Source organism: Anomaloglossus baeobatrachus, chromosome 2 (assembly GCF_048569485.1).
Source record: "Anomaloglossus baeobatrachus isolate aAnoBae1 chromosome 2, aAnoBae1.hap1, whole genome shotgun sequence".
Taxonomy (NCBI): Eukaryota; Metazoa; Chordata; class Amphibia; order Anura; family Aromobatidae; genus Anomaloglossus; species Anomaloglossus baeobatrachus.
In genome coordinates, this window is record NC_134354.1 from 177720702 (window position 1) to 177744108 (window position 23407).

Here is a 23407-nt window from a genome sequence, read left to right on the forward strand (position 1 = left end):
TCTGTTCCCTCGCCGGCCTCATGGAACTTGTAGTTCGCCCGTACACACTGTGTATCGGGTAACCATCGCGACCGATGCCGGACCTTCCGCTCCCAGTGCGCTGCCTTTGAGTATAATTAATACTGCTGTAAAGAAAAAAAATCCCAAATTCATATGTGGACAACTATACATGATCTCAAATGACAAATTTTAATTCAAGGGACTGCATATACCTAAAATCAAGCCTAATACCTAGGCTCCAAAACATTTTTTTTTTCATTTGTTCCCCATTGTTATACAGTATACAGGGAGCTGTGTGGTCATGCTGTACATTGGGATATATGGAGGCATCATTCTGTATATTAGGACTTGTGGGAGGCAAACATACTGTATATAAGAATATGGAAGGTATCCTGCTGTATATTTGGAGAAGGGTGTGCATTATACTGTACAATCATGGCCAAAAGTGTTGGCACCCTTGACATTGTTTCAGAAAATGATTTTTTTTTCTCCCAGAAAATTATTGCAATTACATGTTTTGCTATAAACGTTTATTTCCTTTGTTCGTATTGGAGCAACACAAAAAAACATTGGGAAAAAAAGTCAAATTGGACACAATTTCACAGAAACCTCACAACAATAAAGTTAAGCTCTCTCCACAGGTGTTCAATGGGATTTATCTGGAGTGATTGCTGCCATCTCAGAATTCTCCAGCCATTTCTGGGGGCTTCTTAACCCCTTCACCACCAGGTGATTTTCCATTTTTCATTTTTGTTTTTTCCTCCCCTTCTTCCAAAGCTATAACATTTTTATATGTTTGTCAACATAGCCATATGAGGGTTTGTTTTTTGAGGGGTGAGTTGTACTTTTGAAAGATACCATTAATTTTACCATATAGTGTACTGGAAAATGGGTAAAAATACAAGTGTGGTTAAATTGCAAAAAAAGTGCAATTCCACAATTGTTTTTAGGTTTTTTATTTACGATGTTCACTATATGGTAAAACTGACCAGGCAGTAGAGTATAATTTCACAGGTCAGTATGAGTTCATTGATGCCAAACATGTGTAGTATTTTTTTATTTAATTGGTGAAAAAAAAATCTGAAATTTGTAAAAAAAAAAACCGGTTTTGTTGACATTTTCCGAGACCCATAACATTCTCGTTTTTCGACATCTGGGGCTGTGTTATAGCTTATTTTTTGCGTCCTGAGCTGATATTTTTACAAATACTATTTTTGGTAGATGTACTGTTTTGTTCACCTCTTATTGCATTTTATTGCAATATCGCAGCAGCCAAAAAAAGTTATTTGACATTTTTTTCTTTCTGCTGTATACCAATCAAATAAAAAAAATATATATTTTGATAGATCGAACATTTCGGAACTTGGCGATACCAAATATGTGTATTTTTTTAACTGTTTTATACTTTCAATGGGAAAAAAGGGAGATAATTTGATGTGGTGTTTTTTTTTCCATATTTTGATAAAACAGTTTCTCACTTTATATGAAGAACCTTGGAGTGTTTTCCTTTTGTGTCTTTTTTTCTCTGTCTGTCTCCCTTACCTTGCATTGTGTTGTATTATTGCAGTGCTGAGACTAGTGCTCTTGCTAGCCTTCTCACTAGCCAGTGTGAGTTCAGGGCAATTTAGTGCCAAGGTGCATGACTGTGATGGGGAAGGAACCATATAGGGGCGTTATGGAGCTTAGGGTACAGACTAAGGTGAGTTGCAGAGGTATCCCTTCTCCCTGCTTCCAAGGCCTTCGTTCTATAGCATCCCCTTTGTATTGCGCTGCACGCTGAGTGTCGGTACACTCTGGCATGACAGTAGGTTCATGCAATGTAAATAGGAAGGAAGGAAATGTGTAACCAGCCCACCCAGTAAGGAGACCACCATCTATTCCAGGAAGGTGCATGGATTCACGGAGAGCATTAGCCAGACTGTGTATCAAGAGATCCAAGGGGGAAAAAAATCATCCAGCAACCAATTTCCTTTAAAATAATTCCTTCTTCTTTATTATAAAGATTTATATTTTATATCTTTATAATAAAGAAGAAGAAATTATTTTAAAGGAAATTGGTTGCTGGATGAATTTTTTCCCCTTGGATCATGCAATATAAATCTATATGGGTCTGACCTGATATCACAATTGATGTACTATGTAATGATGGTGCTTCTTGAAATGTATTCCTGTACTGATGCGGGTTTTAATGATGTTTTTCTGTACTGGTGTTGCTTACATGGAAGTATTTCTGTACTGCCGGTGGTTCTAATGTTGAATTCCTGTACTACTGGTAGTTTTGGTGAGGAATTTTTGTACTGATGAGGGATGGGATGATGTGTTTCTGTACGGATGGGGCTCTAGTGATGTAATTTGATACTGCTGTTGGTTCTGGTGATGCATTATTGTGCTGTTATTAGGTCTGATCCTGTAAATATGTAACTATTCAAAATTTGTAAGAATATGTGATTCATAGCTATGTTAATAAAGTTAAGGATTACTATGCTTTTATTTATGTTAGGAACATTAAATGGGTTGTCAAAGTTTGTGATGACAATGTCACTGTATCTAACTGCAGACTTCTGACTTCTCACAGTGGGCGCACTGCATACTGTCAGGATTCTCTGGTGCCGGCGGTGAGAGTAGAAAATCACAAAACTGCAGTATGCCTCGCTCAATGAAATTGATTTGAACAAGGCTAGGCATGTCAAGTTGGAATGTGGCCAAAAGTATACAAATCGAATACTTTACTATGCACTCTTACCACTGGCAATGAAGAATCCTTAATTTGTGCAGTGCATGTGCTGTGAGAATTCAGAAGCCAGCAGTCACCTAGAGGGACTGCAGACTTACATTACAAACCCGGACAACTCCTTTAAATATAAAATGATGCTCAGTAGCATGCCAATCCTAACAGCGTGTAATATACCCACTGTCAGGATTCAGCGCTGCTTGCTGGTTTCAGCAGTCAACACATGGCCACTCCACTCATAGGCGCTATTCATTATGGTTATGTAATAACTAGGTTTTCTTCCGTCTTCTCTCAGTTTTTCACTGAATATTGCGAAAATGATGAAGAGCAGCTCATCTGCATGTGACTGTAAGTGTGCAAATTGCATATGAAGGATTGGTCACATGACGACTACTCAAGCCGCTTGTGGGGGGGTGCTAAACTGAATTTCTGCCCTGGGTGTCAGAAAACCTAGATACACCTCTGAAGGACAGTGCCTGAGGAGATTTAGCTTGGGTCTGAAAAAACACTCAGATTGGTTTTGGGCACATAAAAGGTGTACTTTCAGAATCAAGTCTTGTGGTTGGCCCATTGTTCCCAAGTCTGACACTTTGGGACCTATAAAACTTTAGTCCACTTTGTGTGTGTCATTATATATGTAATAAGACAAGCTGGTGCAGACAGTGACATTTTCTGAGAGCATAATGCTAAAAAACAATGGAATACTCAGGGGAACAACGGGAATAAAATATGAATTACTTTTGAACTGGTGACAGGTCGTCTTTTAAGGAAGATTCGCTGGCTCTACTTACTGTATGTAGAGTTGCTTATAGCAAGCAGTAGAGCACCTCTCCCCAGTTCCTGTAATCCATTTCTGTTTCTGTTACTAAACACAGATCAAATGTAGCAATAAAGAGTTGACAGTAAAAGGAAGAGGGTATACACCCCTAGTAAATGGAACTTTAGGGCAATTTTACATGGGGATGAAAAAAACATTTTCTAAGAACTGGTTTACAATTTTGCCAGATAGCCCACATGTCACTGGCAACTAGTTTTTGGCTACATGAAAGAGTTCAGAAGGTAGGAGTGCAATTTGGCTTTTGCGTTGCAAATTTTGCAAGAATAGTTTAGTGCTCATACATTGTGCTGAATCCTTCTAGAGCCATGTAGCCCATAAATTAAGTGGATTCTCCACACTACAGCAATGCCAAACTTGTGGAAGCTAACTACGGTTAAAGCACACTGTGGGGCCCAAAAGGGAGAAGATCATTTGGATTTTGGCCTGCAGATTTAACAGGTTTTTATTTGGGGAAGGATGGGTGAGCCTAATCACTTTTATGGGGCATTTATCTCACCAATAATGTGGAAACTCCCTATTAGAGATGAGCGAACCGGTCGCGGTTCGGCTCGAGGTCAGTTCGCCGAACGGAGCTCCCGTTCGAGTTCGGTTCGTCGAACGTTCGACGAACCGAACTCGAACCAATAGGCTATAATGGGAGGCAATCACAAACACATAAAAATGCATTATAAATGTACATATACAGTTAATAAACATTGCCATAACACTTACCGGTCCCCGCGATCCCTCCTGCACTCTGTCTCCTGCCGCTATTCCATCCGATGATCGCTGAATCATCCCGGTGACCGGCACTGCCAGCAGAGATGCAGGACCTATCGTGACGTCAAAATAGCCATGTGACCAGTCACGTGGCTATTATCTCATTGGCTACAGACTGGTCACATGACTATGACGCGTCATGTAGGACCTGCGAGTGCACATGTGTGTATCGCCGTGTACCGGCGACATGCTCTAGCACACGGTCGACTCCCCATTCCGTTAGGGACCGGCTGACACAGCCGGCCATTAACGGAGATCACCGTTGCCATAGCAACGCAGTTAGCGGTGATGTCACCGCTAACCGCAGCTCCGGGAGCACCGTTGCTATGGTAACGCGTCTGTCAGCATTACCGCTGTTACTACTAGCAGCACTGATCACTCACGGAGTGAAGGCTGCACGCTGCTTCCCGTGCAGCTTTCACGGAGTGAATGCTCCACGGGAAGCAGCGTCTTCCCCCATGCAGCAGTGATGTAGCAGAGCTGCATTTGTTGAACGAGAAAGACAGAAGAGCAGGATCGTGGAGGGCTGACAGGGTGTAATAAAGATGGAGTCTCTAATGTGTCTGTGTATTTATTTCTATTAAAGTATTTTTTCTCTGTGTGGTGTCTTTTTTTGAACCCTTTATTGGAGATTCTTAATGGCTGGGTCAAACGTGCCTGACATTAAGAATCTCTGGCTTAATACTGGCTAGTAAAACAAAGCCAGTATTAACTCATGATTACCCAACAAGCCACCCGGCTCCAGGGCTGTTGGAAGAGTTGTATACAGCGCCAGATGATGGCGCATCTATGAGAGCGCCATTTTCTGGGATGGCTGCGGACTGAAATTCGCAGCAGAGGTGCCCAGAAACCTCAGGCTAACCTGTGCTGCGGATTCCAATCCCCAGCTGCCTAGTTGTACCTGGCTGGACACAAAAATGGGGCGAAGCCCACATCATTTGTTTTTTAATTATTTCATGAAATAAGTGAAATAATTAAAAAAAACGGGCTTCCCTATATTTTTGGTTCCCAGCCGGGTACAAATAGGCAACTGGGGGTTGGAGGCAGCCCGTGGCTGCCTGCTGTACCTGGCTAGCATACAAAAATATGGCGAAGCCCACGTCATTTTTTTGGTGGGCAAAAAACTTCTGCATACAGTCCTGGATGGAGTATGCTGAGCCTTGTAGTTCTGCAGCTGCTGTCTGCTCTTCTCCATACAGACAGACAGCAGCTGCAGAACTACAAGGAACCAAAAATAAAGGGAAGCCCTTTTTTATTATTTCATGAATTTCATGAAATAATTAGAAAACAAATGACGTAGGCTTCGCCCCATTTTTGTGTCCAGCCAGGTACAACTAGGCAGCTGGGGATTGGAATCCACAGCACAGGTTGGCCTGAGCTTTCTGGGCCCCACTGCTGCGAATTGTAGACGGCAGCCGCCTCAGAAAATGGCATTTTCATAGAAGCGCCATCTTCTGGCGCTGTATCCAACTCTTCCAGCACCTGCCTGCTATACCTGGCTAGCATACAAAAATATGGCGAAGCTCACGTCCTTTTTTGTAGTTTTTTGGCAAAAAAAATAAAAAATGCTTCCCTGGATTTTCCATTGCCAGTGAAGGTAACACCAAGCAGTGGGGGTTAGCAGCCAGTAGCTGCTTGGATTACCCTTACCTAGCAATACAAAAAATGCAGCGGGAGCCCATATATTTTTTTAATCATTTATTTAAATAACTAAAAACAAAATGGGCTTCCCTGTATTTTGATTCCTGGACATCACAGTGCTGTAAAAATAAATCTTTAAAAAAATGACGTAGCTCTCCGTGGTATTTTTGATTCTCAGCGCAGATAAAGCAGACAGCTATGGGTTGCCACCCCCATCTGCCTGCCGTTACCTTGGTTGGCAATCAAAATACAGGGAAGCCCATTAATTTTTTCTATTTAGCAGTTTGTGATGTCATGGCGTCTATTAGATACCCAACATCATAAACTGTCAGTACTAACAAAAAAAAAAAATCGACAAAAGAAATTTATTTGAAAAAACAGTCCCCAAAACATTTCCTCTTTCACCAATTTATTGTAAGAAAAAAAATAAAGGGGTCCCACGACGACTCTGGACCGTCTACAATATGGGGGGGAGACACTTAGGGAACGTATCTCCCATTTTCTAGGAGTGCAGACCCTTCATGTGAGGAGTGTGGGTGCAATGAATCTGCACTCACTCTCCCCGGGTCCACAGCAGCAGAGTCCATGTCGTAATGGTTGCTACCAAAGCTGCAATGCCCTGCTCATGAGGTAAGGGCATGCCTAATCAGGAGAACTACTGTAGAGGAAGCTCTGCTCACTGGTATATAGGTGCTCAGAGGTAATAATAGATAAAATTAGTGAGTAACCTCGGCACTCTAAATCTCCCAGACTAAGTCAGTAAGTCACAACGGATAGTAATGCAAAATCACTCTTTATTAGTCAGTATTAAGAATTATTTTTTTTTCATAAGCATATATGTTTTTGTCCAAAACAAGTTACAAATGACGTTTCGGCCTGAGCCTTCGTCAGATTGGACTTATCTGCATGTAATCATGAAAAATGACAATAATCAGTATCACTTAAGAGTGAGAGAACAATAACATAAACTCGAACAATGTAGAGGTACAATTGGGATGCAGCAAAAAAATTGCAACACAGCAAGAAATGAAACACATGATACAAATGTCATAATACAGTACAAGGACAATATAGTAATGACAAATATGGGGTCAGAGTAGGCTTAGACAGCTCTGGTATGAAAGAGATGTCAATCATAAAGTAACATGTGCAGTAGGTGTAGAGCTACACTATGTATGGCAGAGCTAATGGGTAGACCGACCATAGAAAAAGAACGGAGAAAAAGTGGAGAAAAAATGGAGAAAAAGTGGAGAAAAAATGGAGAAAAAGTGGAGAAAAAGTGGAGAAAAGGTGGAGAAAAAGTGGAGAAGAAGTGGAGAAAAAATTGAGAAAAAGTGGAGAAAAAGTGGAGAAAAGGTGGAGAAAAAGTGGAGAAGAAGTGGAGAAGAAGTGGAGAAAAAGTGGAGAAAAAATGTAGAAAAAGTGGAGAAAAAATGTAGAAAAAGTGGAGAAAAAATGGAGAAAAAGTGGAGAAAAGGTGGAGAAAAAGTGGAGAAGAAGTGGAGAAGAAGTGGAGAAAAAGTGGAGAAAAAGTGGAGAAAAAGTGGAGAAAAAGTAGACAAAAAGTGGATAAAAAGTGGATAAAAAGTGGAGAAAAAGTGGAGAAAAAGTGGAGAAAAAGTGGAGAAAAAATGGAGAAAAAGTGGAGAAAAAGTGGAGAAAAGGTGGAGAAAAAGTGGAGAAGAAGTGGAGAAGAAGTGGAGAAAAAGTGGAGAAAAAGTGGAGAAAAAGTGGAGAAAAAGTGGAGAAAAAGTGGAGAAGAAGTGGAGAAGAAGTGGAGAAAAGGTGGAGAAGAAGTGGAGAAAAAGTGGAGAAGAAGTGGAGAAGCAGTGGAGAAGTGTTTGTTCATGCCAGATGGGAGATAAATAATTTTTTACCGGCGCTGTCATTTCCTGTAACGTGATCATCGGTGTACGGTGTATACCTGTGATCACGTGAGCGGGGACCGGAAAAACCGTCCTGAATCATGATCTCCAGGGTCTCAGCTAGCCCTGAAACCCCGGAGATTTTCTGACGCCAGGGGGCGCTATTCACTTATTTCTGCCTGCTGTTTATAAACGGCAGATCAGAATAAGGCTACATTAACACGACCGATCCATTTTTGCGGTCTGCAAAAAACAGTCCGGTTTTTTTCACGGGTGCATCCATGTGGCATCCGTTTCCGTTCCTTAGACGGTCCGTATGTCATCTGTTTGTCATCCGTGTGCCTTCCGTTTTTTTTGTTTACTGCAAAAAAACTGAATGAGGGTAAATGCATAAATTTACCCAGGATCCATAGCTTCATCCTACATGAGGCGGTCACATGTTTACTCCAGTGCCATTTTCTACTGCTTTTCACAACGTAGAGCGCTCTGGTGATTTTCCTGTGCTTGTGCACTTCATATCAGTCTTTTCTGTCATTATAATGGCAGAAAGACACATAATGTCCCACTCTCCTGCATTTTGTAATTTTGCACCCTTTGGTGCCTTTCATGTGGCACTAAGGGGTGCTTAGCTTTGTATTTAGCTAAAAAAATGAAAAAAAAAATGACGTAGGGTTCCCCCTAGTTTTGTAGCCAGCTAGGGTAAAGCAGACGGCTGCAGCCTGCAGACCACAGCTGGCAACCTCACCTTGGCTGGTAATCCAAAACTGAGGGCACCCCACGCTGTTATTTTAAATTAAATAAATAATTAAAAAAAAAAAACACGTAGGGGTCCCCCCAAAATTGGATCACCAGCCAAGGTAAAGCAGACAGCTGGGGTCTGATATTCTCAGACTAGGGAGGTCCATGGTTATTGGACTCTCCCCAGCCTAAAAATAGCAGGCCGCAGCCGCCCCAGAAGTGGCGCATCCATTAGATGCGCCAATCCTGGTGCTTCGCTCCAGCTCATCCCGCGCCCTGGTGCGGTGGCAAACGGGGTAATATATGGGGTTAATACCAGATGTGTAATGTCACCTGGCATCAAGCCCTGGGGTTGGTGAGGTCAGGCGTCTATCAGATACCCGACATCACCAACCCAGTCAGTAATAAAAAAAAATAGACGACAAACACATTTTTATTTGAAAAAACACTCCCCAAAACATTCCCTCTTTAACCAATTTATTAGAAAGAAAAACAAATCCAGGTCTGGTATAATCCAAGGGGTTGCCATGACGATCCACACTGTCCCAGTCAATGAAGAGCAGGATGTTCCCCATTGGCTGGGAGAGCAGTGCAGTGACCTGAGCTAACATCAATGGGTCAGCCCAGGTCACTGCAGGGGATGACAAGTGCTGCTGTCAGCGAGGTACATTACCTGCGCTGATCTCCTGCACTGCTGACAGCCCCTGTCACTGAGTTAAATGACCGCCGCCTTCACAGCCAAGTATCGCGAGAGGCCCGTGACGTCACCGCTAGTCAGTCTCGGGTCGGAAGCGAGAGAAGGTGATGTGACAAGCGGCGGCCATGGAGGACAGTGACAGCACTGAGGTCGGGATGGCGGGACTTCATCACCGCAGGTAAGCCGAGCGGGACCATGTGTGCAGAGTGTGTGTGCAGAGTGTGTGTGTGTGTGTGTGTGTGTGTACGTGTGTACATGCCGTGGGCAGGAGGGGGCGGAGCGAGCTGAGCGGGGAAGTGTGGGCTTCCTGCACGTAACTAGGATAAACATCGGGTTACTAACCAAAGCGCTTTGCTTGGATACCCAATGTTTATCTTGGTTACCAGCTTCTGGCAGGCTGCCAGCGATGGCTCCTGCACACTGTAGCTGTAAAAAGCCCTACTTTTTGCTGCTAGAACCGTTCTCGAACGTATCTAGAACTATCAAGCTTTTAGCAAAAAGCTCGAGTTCTAGTTCGATCTAGAACAGCCCCCAAAATCACTCGAGCCGCGAACTGGAGAACCTCGAACCGCGAACCGCGCTCAACTCTACTCCCTATACAGTGGAACCTCGTTTAACGAGTAACCCAGTTAACGAGAATTTCGCTTAAGAAGCAAAGCTTTCTGTAAATTTGTAACTCGGTTTACGAGAAAGCTTTGCTGTACGAGCAAAATACTCACCGCACACACTTCTGGTTCCATACATTCACCGCGCTCTAACCCACTCTTACAGTCCACACAAACACACACAAGCATGCACAAAACACACACAAACAAACACGCACGCACACACATACAGTATTATGCTCACCTTACCTTCCATTCCATCGCCGGCCTCATGGTTCTTGTAGTTCGCCGGTACATCGCGACGAGGGAGGAATCCTCGCGGCAAACTACAGGACCCAGGAGGCCGGCGATGGAATGGAAGGTAAGGTGAGAATAATATGTGTACCTTCCGTTCCATCGCCGGCCTCCTGGGTCTTGTAGTTCGCCGCTCCAGGATGTGTATCGGCAACCATAGCGACGAGGCAGGAACTTCGGCTGTCAGTCGCTACTCAAAGGCAGCGTGCTGACCAATCAGAGGCAAGCGGCTCCTGCCTTTGACGTCAGCGCTCTGGCAGCGGATGTTCCTCCCTCGTCATGATAGTAACCCAATACAGAGCCCGTACTAGCGAACAGCAAGTCCCAGGAGACCGGCGATGGAACGGAAGGTAAGGTGCGCATAATATGTGTGTGTGTGCGTGCGTGCTTGTGTGTGTTTGTGTGAGTTTGTGTGTGTTTGTACGTGTTTGTGCATGTGTGTAATGGAACAAAAGGGGACCATGATGGGACATTTAACAAGTTGTGGAACGAATTGTCTGCATTGCAATGATTTCCTATGAGAAATCTTGCTTTGCTGAACGAGTAACTTGGTTAACAAGCACACTCCCAGAACGGATTGTTCTCGTTAACCAAGGTTCCACTATATTTCTATTATGGTACAGTGATGAAGGGAAGAGAAGAACGTATATCCACTGTTCCCAGAACCGGGCTTACCCTGAGAGGGACATGATTAAGTTCCCATCCAGTCTTTACATGAGCCTCTGATTGTAAGGTTGGACTTTCTGATGATAAGCACCAAGTACCACTCAATTGCAGCTCCTGGTTGTCACACTCCACCAAGGAGGATGGATGGTGCAAGGCGAGACAGGAGAAGATATCCACTATCACTAGGGAAGAAAAGGGAGGGACAATCCCTTACACTTACCCTAAGTAACCCTTAACTCCATAACATCCCTAGGGTTCTTTCACCCTATGCAGCGATTATGTTCATAACCCTATCTTTCCCTGGGAACAATCTGAGAACAGTCTTGTCTAGTGAGCAGGGCAGTGGGTACAGTAGTCCCACTCTAGGTTAAGGACTCAAAGGGGATAAAACAAACAGGAGTAAAAGAACCAACAATTGTATGGGGCACACCCAACTACACGAAGGAGTAAAGAGAACAGATGGGTGACGTAAACTGAAATGGGATTAAAGAAAGGGAAAATGTGGCGCCCTGGACTAGCCAGGGGCCACAGGTAACAACATACACACACCCCCACCCCCAGCAGGTCACAGCAGTCATCTCCAGTGAGACCTGATTTCCTCCCTCGGGTTCAGACAGACACACCAGGTGGGTGGAGTCAGGCAGATGGACACGCCCACCGAGGAGTCTAGCTGGTCTGAGGCAGGAAACAACGCAGACAAGTCCAGGCAGAGGAAGAGAGAGGAGGTCTGCAGTGAGGCAGACGCAGACTGGGGCCTAGGTTGGAGCCTAGGGCCCTCGTGTAGCCAGTCAGGCAGACGGTAGTGGCCGTCTGCGGGAGCCGGGAAGACAGTCTTGGTGGAACCGTAGGTAGCCGGGACAGGGTGGTGGCCCGTCCGGTACCGAACCAGCTGGAAACCGGAGCACAAGAGGAGCGTACAAGAAGGTGCAGGAAAGGACTTTTACTACCAACCCGGGGTCAGGGGAAAAACACCGCAGCCGCCTGTGGGACCTGTCCATCCAGCCGTTTGTTTTACCGGAGACTCCGTGTGCGTTACTGGCTGAGTGAGTACCACTGTGCCGTCTGGCACCGCGCTGCCCCGGCGACCCTGCACCTTGCCAAACCCCGCCATCTACCTTCCAGTCAACATCACTGGGCCCCGGGATCACCAAAATTCCCCCTACTCACGGAGGGGAGAGAACCATCCCAGCTGCTCCCTGTCATCGCTCCCGGGATCCCCGTACAGAGCAGCGGTGGTGTCCTAACCTTACCACATACCGTGGGTGGCATCACGGACAATATCCCTACACCAAACCACCCCTTTCACTCACAGTCGAGGAGCGCCGCTTGAGTCCCCGGGATCCAGCCCACCGCTCGAGCCACCGACCGAGCGAGCAGCAGCCGGACCCGAGCAGTGGGTGAGCGCAGCGCCCTCCCCGCCCGCGACAAAAACACCACACAAGTTCCATGCAGCAATCTCTGACTACAGCTCCACAAACGACCTCTTAGTCCACAGTTCACAATTCCACTCCTGAGGCCTAGGAACAGCAAAACTATTACTGCCAACACCCAAAGCTGAGAGGGCTGTAATTATAGCAGAGGTGGAAAGGAAACTCAGAATAGCTGAGGCTTGGCCTTTCATCCTGAATTAGGAGACCAGATACACTGCTTAACCCTTGCAGCACCGGATTAAGGAGAATTTGCACAGCCAGCAGAATTAACCTGTGCAATTATACATATAGCCTTGCAATTTCCTGACACCTGAAAAAGAGGGGACCTCTCTCCATCATGGTATCATTGTGACAATTTGCATTAAAGGACCTGAGTGGAGGTTTGTTTTTGGCAGAATAAGTTGAAGTTTTTATTGGTAACATTTTGCAGCACGTTACATTTTTTGATCACTTTCAGTATAAGACTAGGATGAAATATATCTTGTATCACATGTGTCAGAATATCCGGCTTTCAGAGACCAGCACCACTCTTGCAAATAACGTCACTGGTCTCTGCACACCACATATTCTGACAATGCGCTCTGTAGCCGACTCATTACTGCTTATCTGAGCCAGCAACAGAGAGCGCAATGTCATTGTGCACATTGCATAGTGCACATCGCGCTGGGACTAGCCCAGCCCCTGAAATGAGCATTAAAGATGACACTTTGTTTCAGGGAGGGCGCAGAGGTTGTGGCTATGACTGCTGTCTCTGCCTCTTGATGATGCTTTGTTTGAGTACCCCAGCATGCACTGGAATTCTCAAACAAAGCCTCTTCAAAAGGGAAGTAAAAAAAAAAATAGAAAAGCATTAAGTGTAATTAGGGAATTGTCAATTCTAGTATATTAGAAAATAGTATATAAATAGTGTGGCATTGTATAGAGATTTAGGAGGAAAATTACTTTGGACTTCCTGCCACCCTTTTACCCATAGCAATGGATGTGTCAAACAATTGTGTCGCCCCCGTGCCAGCAGCCGGCGCTGCTCGGATCTGGGCCTTCAGGGGTGGTGGCTCGAGGGTCTCCGGACCCGGGGGTCTCACGGACACGCCGAATAAATGGGGGGACGTAGATGTACGGGCTAGGCCATAGTAAGTTTGTGACGCCACCCACGGTGTGTGGTGAGATGGGACACCACCGCTGCTGTTATGGGGCACCCGGGGAAGATGTTGTGCAGCAAGTTGTTAACCCCTCCGTGGGCAGGGATGGTGGCCCCGGGAACCGGTGGCTCAGTGCAGGGGATAGCGACTGCAGGGAGTGCTGGTGTACTCACTGTTAATAAAACACACAAGTCTCTGGTAAACCAAGGTGATGGTGGCCGGTGCCGCGGCCGGTTGCATTCGGGTCCCCCACCCGGCTGGTGGTCTGTATCCTTTTCCTGCACTGCTTTGTGTATGGTGAACTTTCCTAGTGTGAAACTCAGGAGTCCGCTCCCGGCTGGATGTGGCCTGAGGAGCCGTGCCCACAGACGCTGGCCCGTGGGATCTATGGGCCCTGGCGGTGACCTCTTATCCCTAATCGGTGAGCTTTTGTCTTCTATGAGGGACTTTGGGTGGAACAGGACCTCTAGTCCTGGCCTCAATCAGTGACTTAACCAGTCTGCTTGGTTCCGGTTTCTGGCTTCAGGGTCCGAGTACCCCCCTTTGTGCTACGGTTTCCAGGGTCGGTTCCCTGTGTCAGTACCGGCGGGCCACAGCCCTGTCCCGGTCCACCTCGATTCTGCCGAGCCATCTTCCCGTCTCCTGCTGACGGAGACCTGGTACTGTTCAACTTGAACTTTCTTGCTGGAGCTACACTTAGCTCCAGCCCACACTCCTCTCCAAACTCCATTCTGACCTTCACTCTTGTTTTCCTGCCCCGGGCTGTCTGGACCCCTGGGTGGGCGTGTCCAAACCGCCTGGTCACGCCCACTGGTGTGTCTATCTTTCCCTAAGGGAGGGTGACTAGGGTGTCTGGTTGGCTGTATGTTTCCTAGTGAGGGAACGGTGTAATGAGGGGACTATTTGTGACTACCTGGTTTTGCCAGGGCGTCACACAATCACATACAGCATCACTGGGAGAAACCGGTAGAGAGTAGCACCAGGCAAGTGTCATCTCTGGCTTTGGTCTGAGGCATGATCTTCTAACTATATTTTCTCTAAAACATGCTTCAGAAAGAAATACTGTATATCTGGTTGCAATCATGCAGCCAGGCTGTGATTCATACTGCCAATGATTTATACAGCATGAATCAAGTGACTGTGATTTACGTAGCATGAACTTAATGTCGAAACCTTAGCATGTATCAGTTGTGGCATTTCAGAGATAAACAAAAATTTTAATAGCTTTTGGGGACTGAACCTCACAGTGCATTTGTTGTACAGGTGGGTCCCTGGTGGCTTCTCCCCGCCTGCTAACAGTGACTGACAGGTCTATCCCTATACGTGCAAGTAGTTAGAGACCTGTCAGTCAATGTCAGAGGGCAGGGAGAATCTGCCAGGAACCCGCCTGTATGACTAGTGCATGGCGCAGCTTGGTCGTCAGTGGCTATGAAAAGTATGTTTTTCTCTAAAATGCCTCAGTGTTTCAGAGTCAACCATAACTGACTGTAATTGTACAACCAGTGGCTAATACATGCTGCCCATGGTTTGGACAGCATGTGTAGCCCCTGAGACTCTCAATCTGCAGACCAGCACAGGACAAGATGTCTGTTCCTCCAGCCCGCGGAACCCTGGCCTGGCTTGATGCGGAGCTGGATCTGCAGTGTCTACAGATGCGGCTGCAAATGATCCAGCAGATCGAGGACTGGTGCAGGGAGATGAGGGGGATTGTGGTGGCGTTGCGGACCCAAGCAGAATGGGTCCTGCACAAGGAACGGCACCAGGAGACGGTAAGCGAGGCATCATCCTGAGCCCCACTAGCCCCCACGGTCGCAGAACCAGCAACACCCGTGTTCCCTGACCCACCGGTAATACCGGATCCTCCCACCGCGGCCAGCCCAGACTGGGCCGCGGCGCCTCCGACCACAACCAGACCAGACCTAGTTAGGCTGCGGGATGCAGCCCTGGAAGACCCAACGACCACAAGAGAAGGCGCCGGTGACCTGCCTTACCTGGAGCCCGCTAACGGTGATCCGGATGCGGTTATCCGGGTTAAGGGAGCATCAAGTTCGAGAGGGAGTCCGGTATGGCTGCTGCGGCACAGAGGGCTGCCGTGAATGAGGAGGCCTGCCAAACCAACCTACCGTTACCAACATGTCCGCCCTGTCCAGCCACGCAGAGATCACGGAGCCGGTGCCCGGAACAGCGGCTTGGCTCAGGGCCCGAACGGCGGGGATCTGCCGGCGCTACCGGAATCAGATATGTCTTCTGATGGAGCAGTGGACCGCAGAGGTGGAGGAGGTAGCTGCGGTCGCCCGGGTGTACGGGATGGAGGCCATGATGGAGGAGCTGGTGAGTGACCCATGCCCCTGTGTCCCTGAGGGACCGGCCGCTGCGGCTGAGGGACCCGGTCTTCCCCTGGCCCCCATACCGCCTCCGTCTTCCCTGCCCGCGTGCCCCGCCGCTTCTGGTCCGTCTGGCTTGCGCCCCCTCGTAGCGGTAGCCGAAAGAGTGGCGATCCCAGAGACTGCGGCAGCTGGCGGTAACCCGCCTGGCGCAGAAACAGATGATAGTGACTCCGGGCCGGACACAGAACCTGTCTCAGAAGAAGAGGGAGTCACTGGCTTGCATGACATGGAGGCCACCTACATCCCACAGAGCGGAAACAATGGATATTGGGCGACCCTTCCCCGCCGCGCCTGTTATGCACTGGAGGGGCTGGTACCCGTGTTTTTCCACCCGGGGCTGGATGAGGAGCAAGGAAGCGAGCAGTGAGTCAGCGGTCCTCCGTTGCACAGTTGTCCCCGTTGGGACCATCAGCACCGTTATGAGAGTAAATGAATGAAAGTAATCAACCGAGATGTTAACCTGATTGTCAACCGTGATTGAACCGGCCGTTGCCGGTAAGCTTGTCCTAGTGGGGACTTTTTGCACCGTGCGTGAGGAACTGCTTATGGACACGCCCGAGAACTTGCAGGGCAACCTCAAACTTGTGGAATGTAAATATTTGGCCTAATTCCGTTGTCGCCTCTGGAGAGGCAGATTGGAGGAAGGGCCCGCAGTGGAGTAGGCTGGGGCCCGGCCACCACCTGGACCGGTGGCCAACCTCCGGGGGTCAGGGGTTCCCCATGGATGTGGGTCCCCCTGAAAAGACCGTAGGGTATGAAACACCGTACCCGTACCCGCTCGGGCAGCCTGGAACTGGACTGGGGTCAAGGGGTGCTGCCCATTTTCTTAGGGGCAGCATCAGGGCTAGGTTGTTTGGGTGGGAGAGAGCGGAAGCCATGTGTTGTTAATAAAAATGTACCGTTAGTAACGTTAAAGAAAGTGCCTCCCGTTAAGGGAAGTTTCATTAAAAATGTTTATGTTAATATGTTTGCCGTTTACCATATATTTATCTTTTTTCAGTTGCAAAAAAAAATAAAAGCGGTGATGGATGGGCAGCCCGCGGACGGTCTGCATTTAACCAAGGGGGAATGTGGCGCCCTGGACAAGCCAGGACATCACAGGTACTGCAACAACACACCCCACACCTCGGTTAGGCACATCAGCCGCACACACAAATCCTTGTTGCCTCCCTCCAGGGGCTGATGTCCACCAGGTGGGGTGGAGCCAGGTGGTTGGCCCCACCCACCAAGGAGTTCACAGTCCTGGAGGCGGAAAAAGTGAGAGAACGGTTAGGGAGAGTGAAGGAGCAGGAGTGAAGTGGCAAGTGAGGAGCAGACTGACCGTGTCCGGGTACGTTGCCCGAGCACATACAGCAAGGTAGGCAGACGGTGGTGGCTGTCTGCAGGAGTGGCCTATCGACGCGGAACCGTAGGGCCGGGGCTGGGCGGTGGCCCACCGGTACCGAACCGGGGAGCGAAGAGAAGCCAGCACAAACTGGCAGGGCCTGCGGACCCCAACCAGGCTGGGAGTCGCCGTTAAACTGGTTAAATCCGTTAGCGACGGGAACCTCCGGGGTTTCCTAGCAATCAAGACCCGATTGAAGGCAACCATCCAAACCGAACCGGGAGAGACAGCTACCGCCAGAGCTAGAGCTCCCAGGGCCAGAGCCTGTGGGCAAAAGGGGCTCCCCCCGGCATCTATCCAAGCTGGGGAGCGGGCGACCGGTGGGAAGCTATCGGGACCGAAGACACACACCAGGTGCAGGGAAAGGCAGCCACCACCAACCATCCGGGAGTGATCACAGCAGCCGGCTGCGGGACCCATCCATCCAGCCGTTTGTTTTACCAGAGACTCTGTATCTGTTCTTGGATGAGTGAGTACCATCGTGCCCTCTGGCACCGCGCTGCCCCCGCGACCCTGCACCTCACCTACCCTGCATTCCTCCCTCCACCTTACCGGGCCCCGGGACCACCAACCCCTATCCACGGAGGGGAAAACATCCCAGCTGCTCCCTAACAACGCTCCCGGGATCCCTGTCACCAGCAGCAGTGGTGCCCCAACCTCACCACGACCCGTGGGTGGCGTCACGAACCAAATTCCCAAACCAACCCCTTTCACTCACGGGCGAGGAGCGCTGCTCGAGTCCCCGAATCCGGCCCACCGCTCGAGCCACCGAGCAGCAGCCGGACCCGAGCCGCGAGCGCGGTCGAGCAGCGCACCCCCCGCCCGCGACATAGGCACGTTTATATGGACCAACCATCGACTCAATACGACCACGGAGTGGTAAACCTTTACCTACTGACAGTTTTTTAAATGCCTGTTTACACAAGCAGACCAAAGTAGACGATGCACACAGCGATTTGTAGTAGATCAGTAAAAGATTGCTCAGTGCACATAGGCTGCTGTGATTGTATGCATTGCGAGTCCTGTTTATACAGAATGATGCACCGCCGAGACTGATGGTCTTTTGTGCTGCCCAAAAGAACATTTTCTCTATATAAACAAGCAATGGCATCCTGTTTACACTGCAAGGTAATCATGAAATGATCGTTTTTAATAATGCTCGCTCACAATCATCTAGCTGAATATATGCAGCCTAACTGAAAGACTTTTTAACCAAATGCAATTTTTGTCCTTATAGCGCCTTGCTGATCTGCATTCCACTTTAGCTTGATCCAATTGTTTGACACTTCTCTGTTACCGTCTGGATAATACAAGCGCTACACACTTTACTGAATGTGTTACGTTACAAAGAAACAATGGATTACAGCGCACATTGTTCAGGCTGTCAGGCTCGGAGTCTGGCCCTGTTCATGTTTTAGTGGGGGATATGTTACTAGCGTTCCTTTTCATTTTGCGGAGATGTATCTTCTCTGCTTGTGACAAGAGGGAAGAAAATCGGAGGCAGCACAAAGCAGCAAATTCACAGCACACATAAGTGTCCTCATGTTCTGGCAAGAGAATTAGTTTGCATAAAAAAAAAATCATTTTTTTTTTATAAAGAAACAGACCCAAACTGAACCTATCTAATAGCAGTTTACTGTGTAATGTCTTTTCTGTTCATATGTTTAACAAAAAGTCTGACCTTCAGTATTAGAGCATGGTAAAAAACCTAATTGTGCTCCTAAGTCATGTAAATAACAATTCGACTGTTTGCAAATCAACGAGATTTCATTATACGGAAATAAATAATAGAGAAGAACTGACACCAAAAGGGGATAAGCACAGTTAATAGAAATTAATAGACCATCATCAATGTTGCAAGAGGGTCCCATGAACACGTTATCGTTTTAAAGAGATTATTCTTTTTTTTATTAATGGAAGATGATCACTTCTCATTCTATTTGTATTACAATATCTAGTCTGTGCAAAAAGTTGTTGAGTATTTTAACACAAGTATATTAATATATACTAACAGAAAGTGCAGGTCTCCAAACTCATCATATTTGGCCCATATTATATGGCCCATAAGATTGACCATAGCTAGCGAAGGTGCAGCATGAAACATTTTCATAGAATGCAACAGCAGCAACATTCATTGCCAATTAGCAAGAAATAGACATGACTGTTGGCCATGTTTCTTGCATGTCCATTAGTGTGCATACTTGAGTATTGGGAAGGGGGGGCCAATGCAGGTATGAGTTATTGGGTGTGCAAAAAACTCGAAATCTGATTTACCCATGGCATATCCTGAGTAGATGAATCATGGGACAAAAGAAACCAAAACACGGATATCCTCTCAAATTTGGATACTCATTCAATACGAAATAATGCATTTTTTCCCATTCATTAACTACATTGTAATAGCCACATCTTTGCATCATATAAATAGTTCTACTGCTCTCTGTTTTCAGGGAATAAATTATCAATCGTGCTAGAAAGGATTCTCTCAGAGTTAAATCCCAAAAGAGCTAATTCCTGTTTCATCTATGACTCATAACATTAGCTCACATTTACACCTGCTAAATGCCAAGTCATTTTGCAGAAAATGTTTGTCATCTTTCGGGAACATCGTATTTCTGCGCACCGTTTCATATGACGCGCTCTTCATTATTGGCCCAGTTCAGCTACTGACTCATCTTTGCCCGTCAACACTTATTCTGTGTACTGCTCTATGACATCCACTCTCCTACCCAAATAGTTGCAACTCATTAAATCAGTCTGCATGTATCAGTATATCTGTAAGGGTATGCTCACACGAGCGTGAAAATCGGACGAGTGCAATGCGAGAAATTCTCGCATTGCACTCTGACCAATGTTAGGCAATGAGGTTGAGCTGTTGGTCAGCTTTTCTCGCATCCAGATTCTGGATGCGAGAAAAGCGTCAGCATGCTGCGTTTTGCTGCTACCGCCGTATCTCTCGCACCCATTCAAGTGAATGGATGCGAGAAATACATCGGACTGCACTCGGATGTTATCCCAGTGCAGTGCGATATACGCACAGGCTGACAGTGGAGGAGATGGGGGGATTAACCCCTCCCTCTCCTCCGCAGCGCCCGCACTCAGCTTCACAGCTGTGACCCGATCGCAAGATCGGGTTACAGTCGCATGACACTCGTCTCAGGCTCGCAGCAGAACCTGAGCCAGGGGGCAGTAGCATATCGCATCCGATGCTCTCGCATCGGATGCCATACGCTCGTGTGAGTCCAGCCTAAATGTGTTTATAGTATAAGTATAATGTATTGAACTTACTAATAAAGTTTTTTCCGTTTTCATCATATAGCATGGTCCAAGATCCCTTCAGGCCCTTCTGGCCTTTTACTAACCACAGGAATTTGCTTACTGTCAGCCATCATTTGTATGAGGTGGTTAACTATCTCATCTCACTCACCACGTAATGTTCTCTCTTACGCTGCTTTCACACATCAGTTTTTTTTTAATCAGGCACAATCCGGCTAAAAAACCTATGCAACGGATGCAGCGAAAAAACCGGATCTGTTGCATAAGTTTTTCCATGCGGCCCGTCTGTTTTCTGACGGATGCGGCTTGATACTGAGCATGCGCAGTTCAAAAAACCGCATCCAGCGTCCATAGCCTTGCATTGTAAATTGTGCCGCATCGCGCCGGATCCGGCGCGGTGCGTTTTTTTTTCGACGCACAAAACAACATGCCAGGCAACGTTTTATCCAGCCGCCGCATGGGTTAAATATGCCGCATCCGGTAAATACCGGACGCAACGCAAGACCATGCGGCACAATACAGCGCTAATGCAAGTCTATGCGGAAAAAACACAACCAGCGGCAAAAAAACCCAATTGCGTTTCTTCTGCAAAGCGCTGTATTGTGCCACTCAGCAAAAAACGGATGTGTGAAAGCAGCCTTAGCTGTACAGTCATGACCAAAAGGGTTGGCCCTCTTGAAATTCTTCCAGAAAATTAAGTATTTCACATGGAAAATTATTGCAATTACACATTTTCTTATACACATGTTTTATTTACTTTGTGTGTATTGGAGCAACACAAAAAATCTGAGAATAAAAAGCAAGTTGGACATAATTTCTCACAAAACTCAAAAACTCCAAAAAATGGGCAGGACAAAATTATTGTTATCGTTGCAAAATTGGGAATAAACAACTTTGTTTCATGTATGTGATACTCGTTCAAACTCACCTATGGAAAATAACAGGTGTGGGCAATATGAAAATCACACCTGAACCTAGATTAAAAGGGGAGAAGCGAACTTAATCTTGGCATTGTTTGTCTGTGTGTGCCACACTAATTATGGATAACAGAAAGAGAAAAGAACAGTCTGAGGACTTGAGAACCAAAATTGTTTAAAATGATCAACAATCTCAAGATTACAAGTCCATCTCCAGAGATCTTGATGTTCCTTTGTCCACGGTGCACAACATAATCAAGAAGTGTACAACCTTTGGCACTGTTGATGAAAAGGTTGCAATGCAGGATAGTCCGCATGGGGTATAATCAGCCGCAATCAATTTCCAAAGAAAGTCAAGCTGTCCTGCAAGCTCAGGGTGCATTAATGTCAGCGCGAACAATCCATCAACATTTAAATGAAATTAAATGTTTTGGCAGAAGATCCAGGAGGATCCCACTGCTGACAAAGAGACATAAAAAAGCTAGACTGCAGTTTGTCAAAATGTTTGTAAGCCAAAATCTTTCTTGGAAAGCGTTTTGTGGACACACGGGATCAAAATAGAGCTTTATGGTAATGTACATTATTCTACTGTTTACCAAAAATGTAATAAGGCCTACAAATCAAAGAACACAGTACCTACAGTCAAATATGATGGAGGTTCAAAGATGTTTTGGGGTCGTTTTGCTGCCTCTGGCACTGAGTGCCTTTTCTGTGTTCAAGGCATCATGAAATCTGAAGATTTCCAAAGGATTTTGAGTTGCGTCCAATGTCATAGGGCTTCTGGCAGGACAATGACCTCATAAATACTTCAAGAAGCCCCCAGAAATGGCTGGAAATAAAGCGCTGGAGAGTTTTAAAGTCCGGATCTAAATCTAATGAACACCTTTGGAGAGATCTTAAAACTGCTGCTGGGAAAAGGCACCCTTCAAACATTAGTGACCTGGAGCAGTTTGCAAAAGACGACTGGTCCAAAATTCCCATTGGGAGGTGTAAGAAGCTTATTGATGATTATCGAAAGTGATTGATTGCAGTTATTTATTAGAAAGGGTGTGCAACCAAACATTAAGTTGAGGGTGCTAACAATTTTGTCCCACCCATTTTGGGGGTTTTGTGTGAAATTATGTCCAATTTGCCTTCTTTTCCTCAGTTTTTTTATGTTGTTCCAATACACGAAAATTAAATAAACGTCTGTATAACAAAACAAGTGTTATTGCAATAATTTTCTGGGAGAAATACTTCAATTTCTGGAATAATTTCAAGAGTGGTAACACTTTTGGCCATTATTGTAAATGTATGTTATAAAATTTGCTGTATGTTTGGGGCCATTGTTTTGTTGCAGAATAAATTTGGAGCCAATCAAATGCCTCTCCGATGGTATTGAATGATGGATAAGCATTGTACTGTATTTCTCACACAAAGAAATGTGCTAGAGTTTGTCTCCTTTACTGGAGAGACAATTTGAATATTTCCCAGAGGGGCATTGCAGCTATAAGTCCCCTTACCTGGCAGCCAGACTGGCTTGCAAAGTCTCCTTAAGGAGAATAGTGTTCCCCCGTGGTCCCCACATAGCTTTCTCATGAGCCAGATCAGACACCGCCATACTTTGCACTGACGAGGGGCAAGCACCCCGAAACACCGTGTCTGCAAATTGGGATTCTGATCTGGCTTATATATCCTGAGTCATATTGCAAAGGATTGTCGAAAATCCACTTGTGACTTTTAGGATCGCTACTTCCAATAGGTGGCGCTGTGCTAGAGTTTGTCTCCTTTACTGGAGAGACAATTTGAATATTTCCCAGAGGGGCATTGCAGCTATAAGTCCCCTTACCTGGCAGCCAGACTGGCTTGCAAAGTCTCCTTAAGGAGAATAGTGTTCCCCCGTGGTCCCCACATAGCTTTCTCATGAGCCAGATCAGACACCCCCATACTTTGCACTGACGAGGGGCAAGCACCCCGAAACACCGTGTCTGCAAATTGGGATTCTGATCTGGCTTATATATCCTGAGTCATATTGCAAAGGATTGTCGAAAATCCACTTGT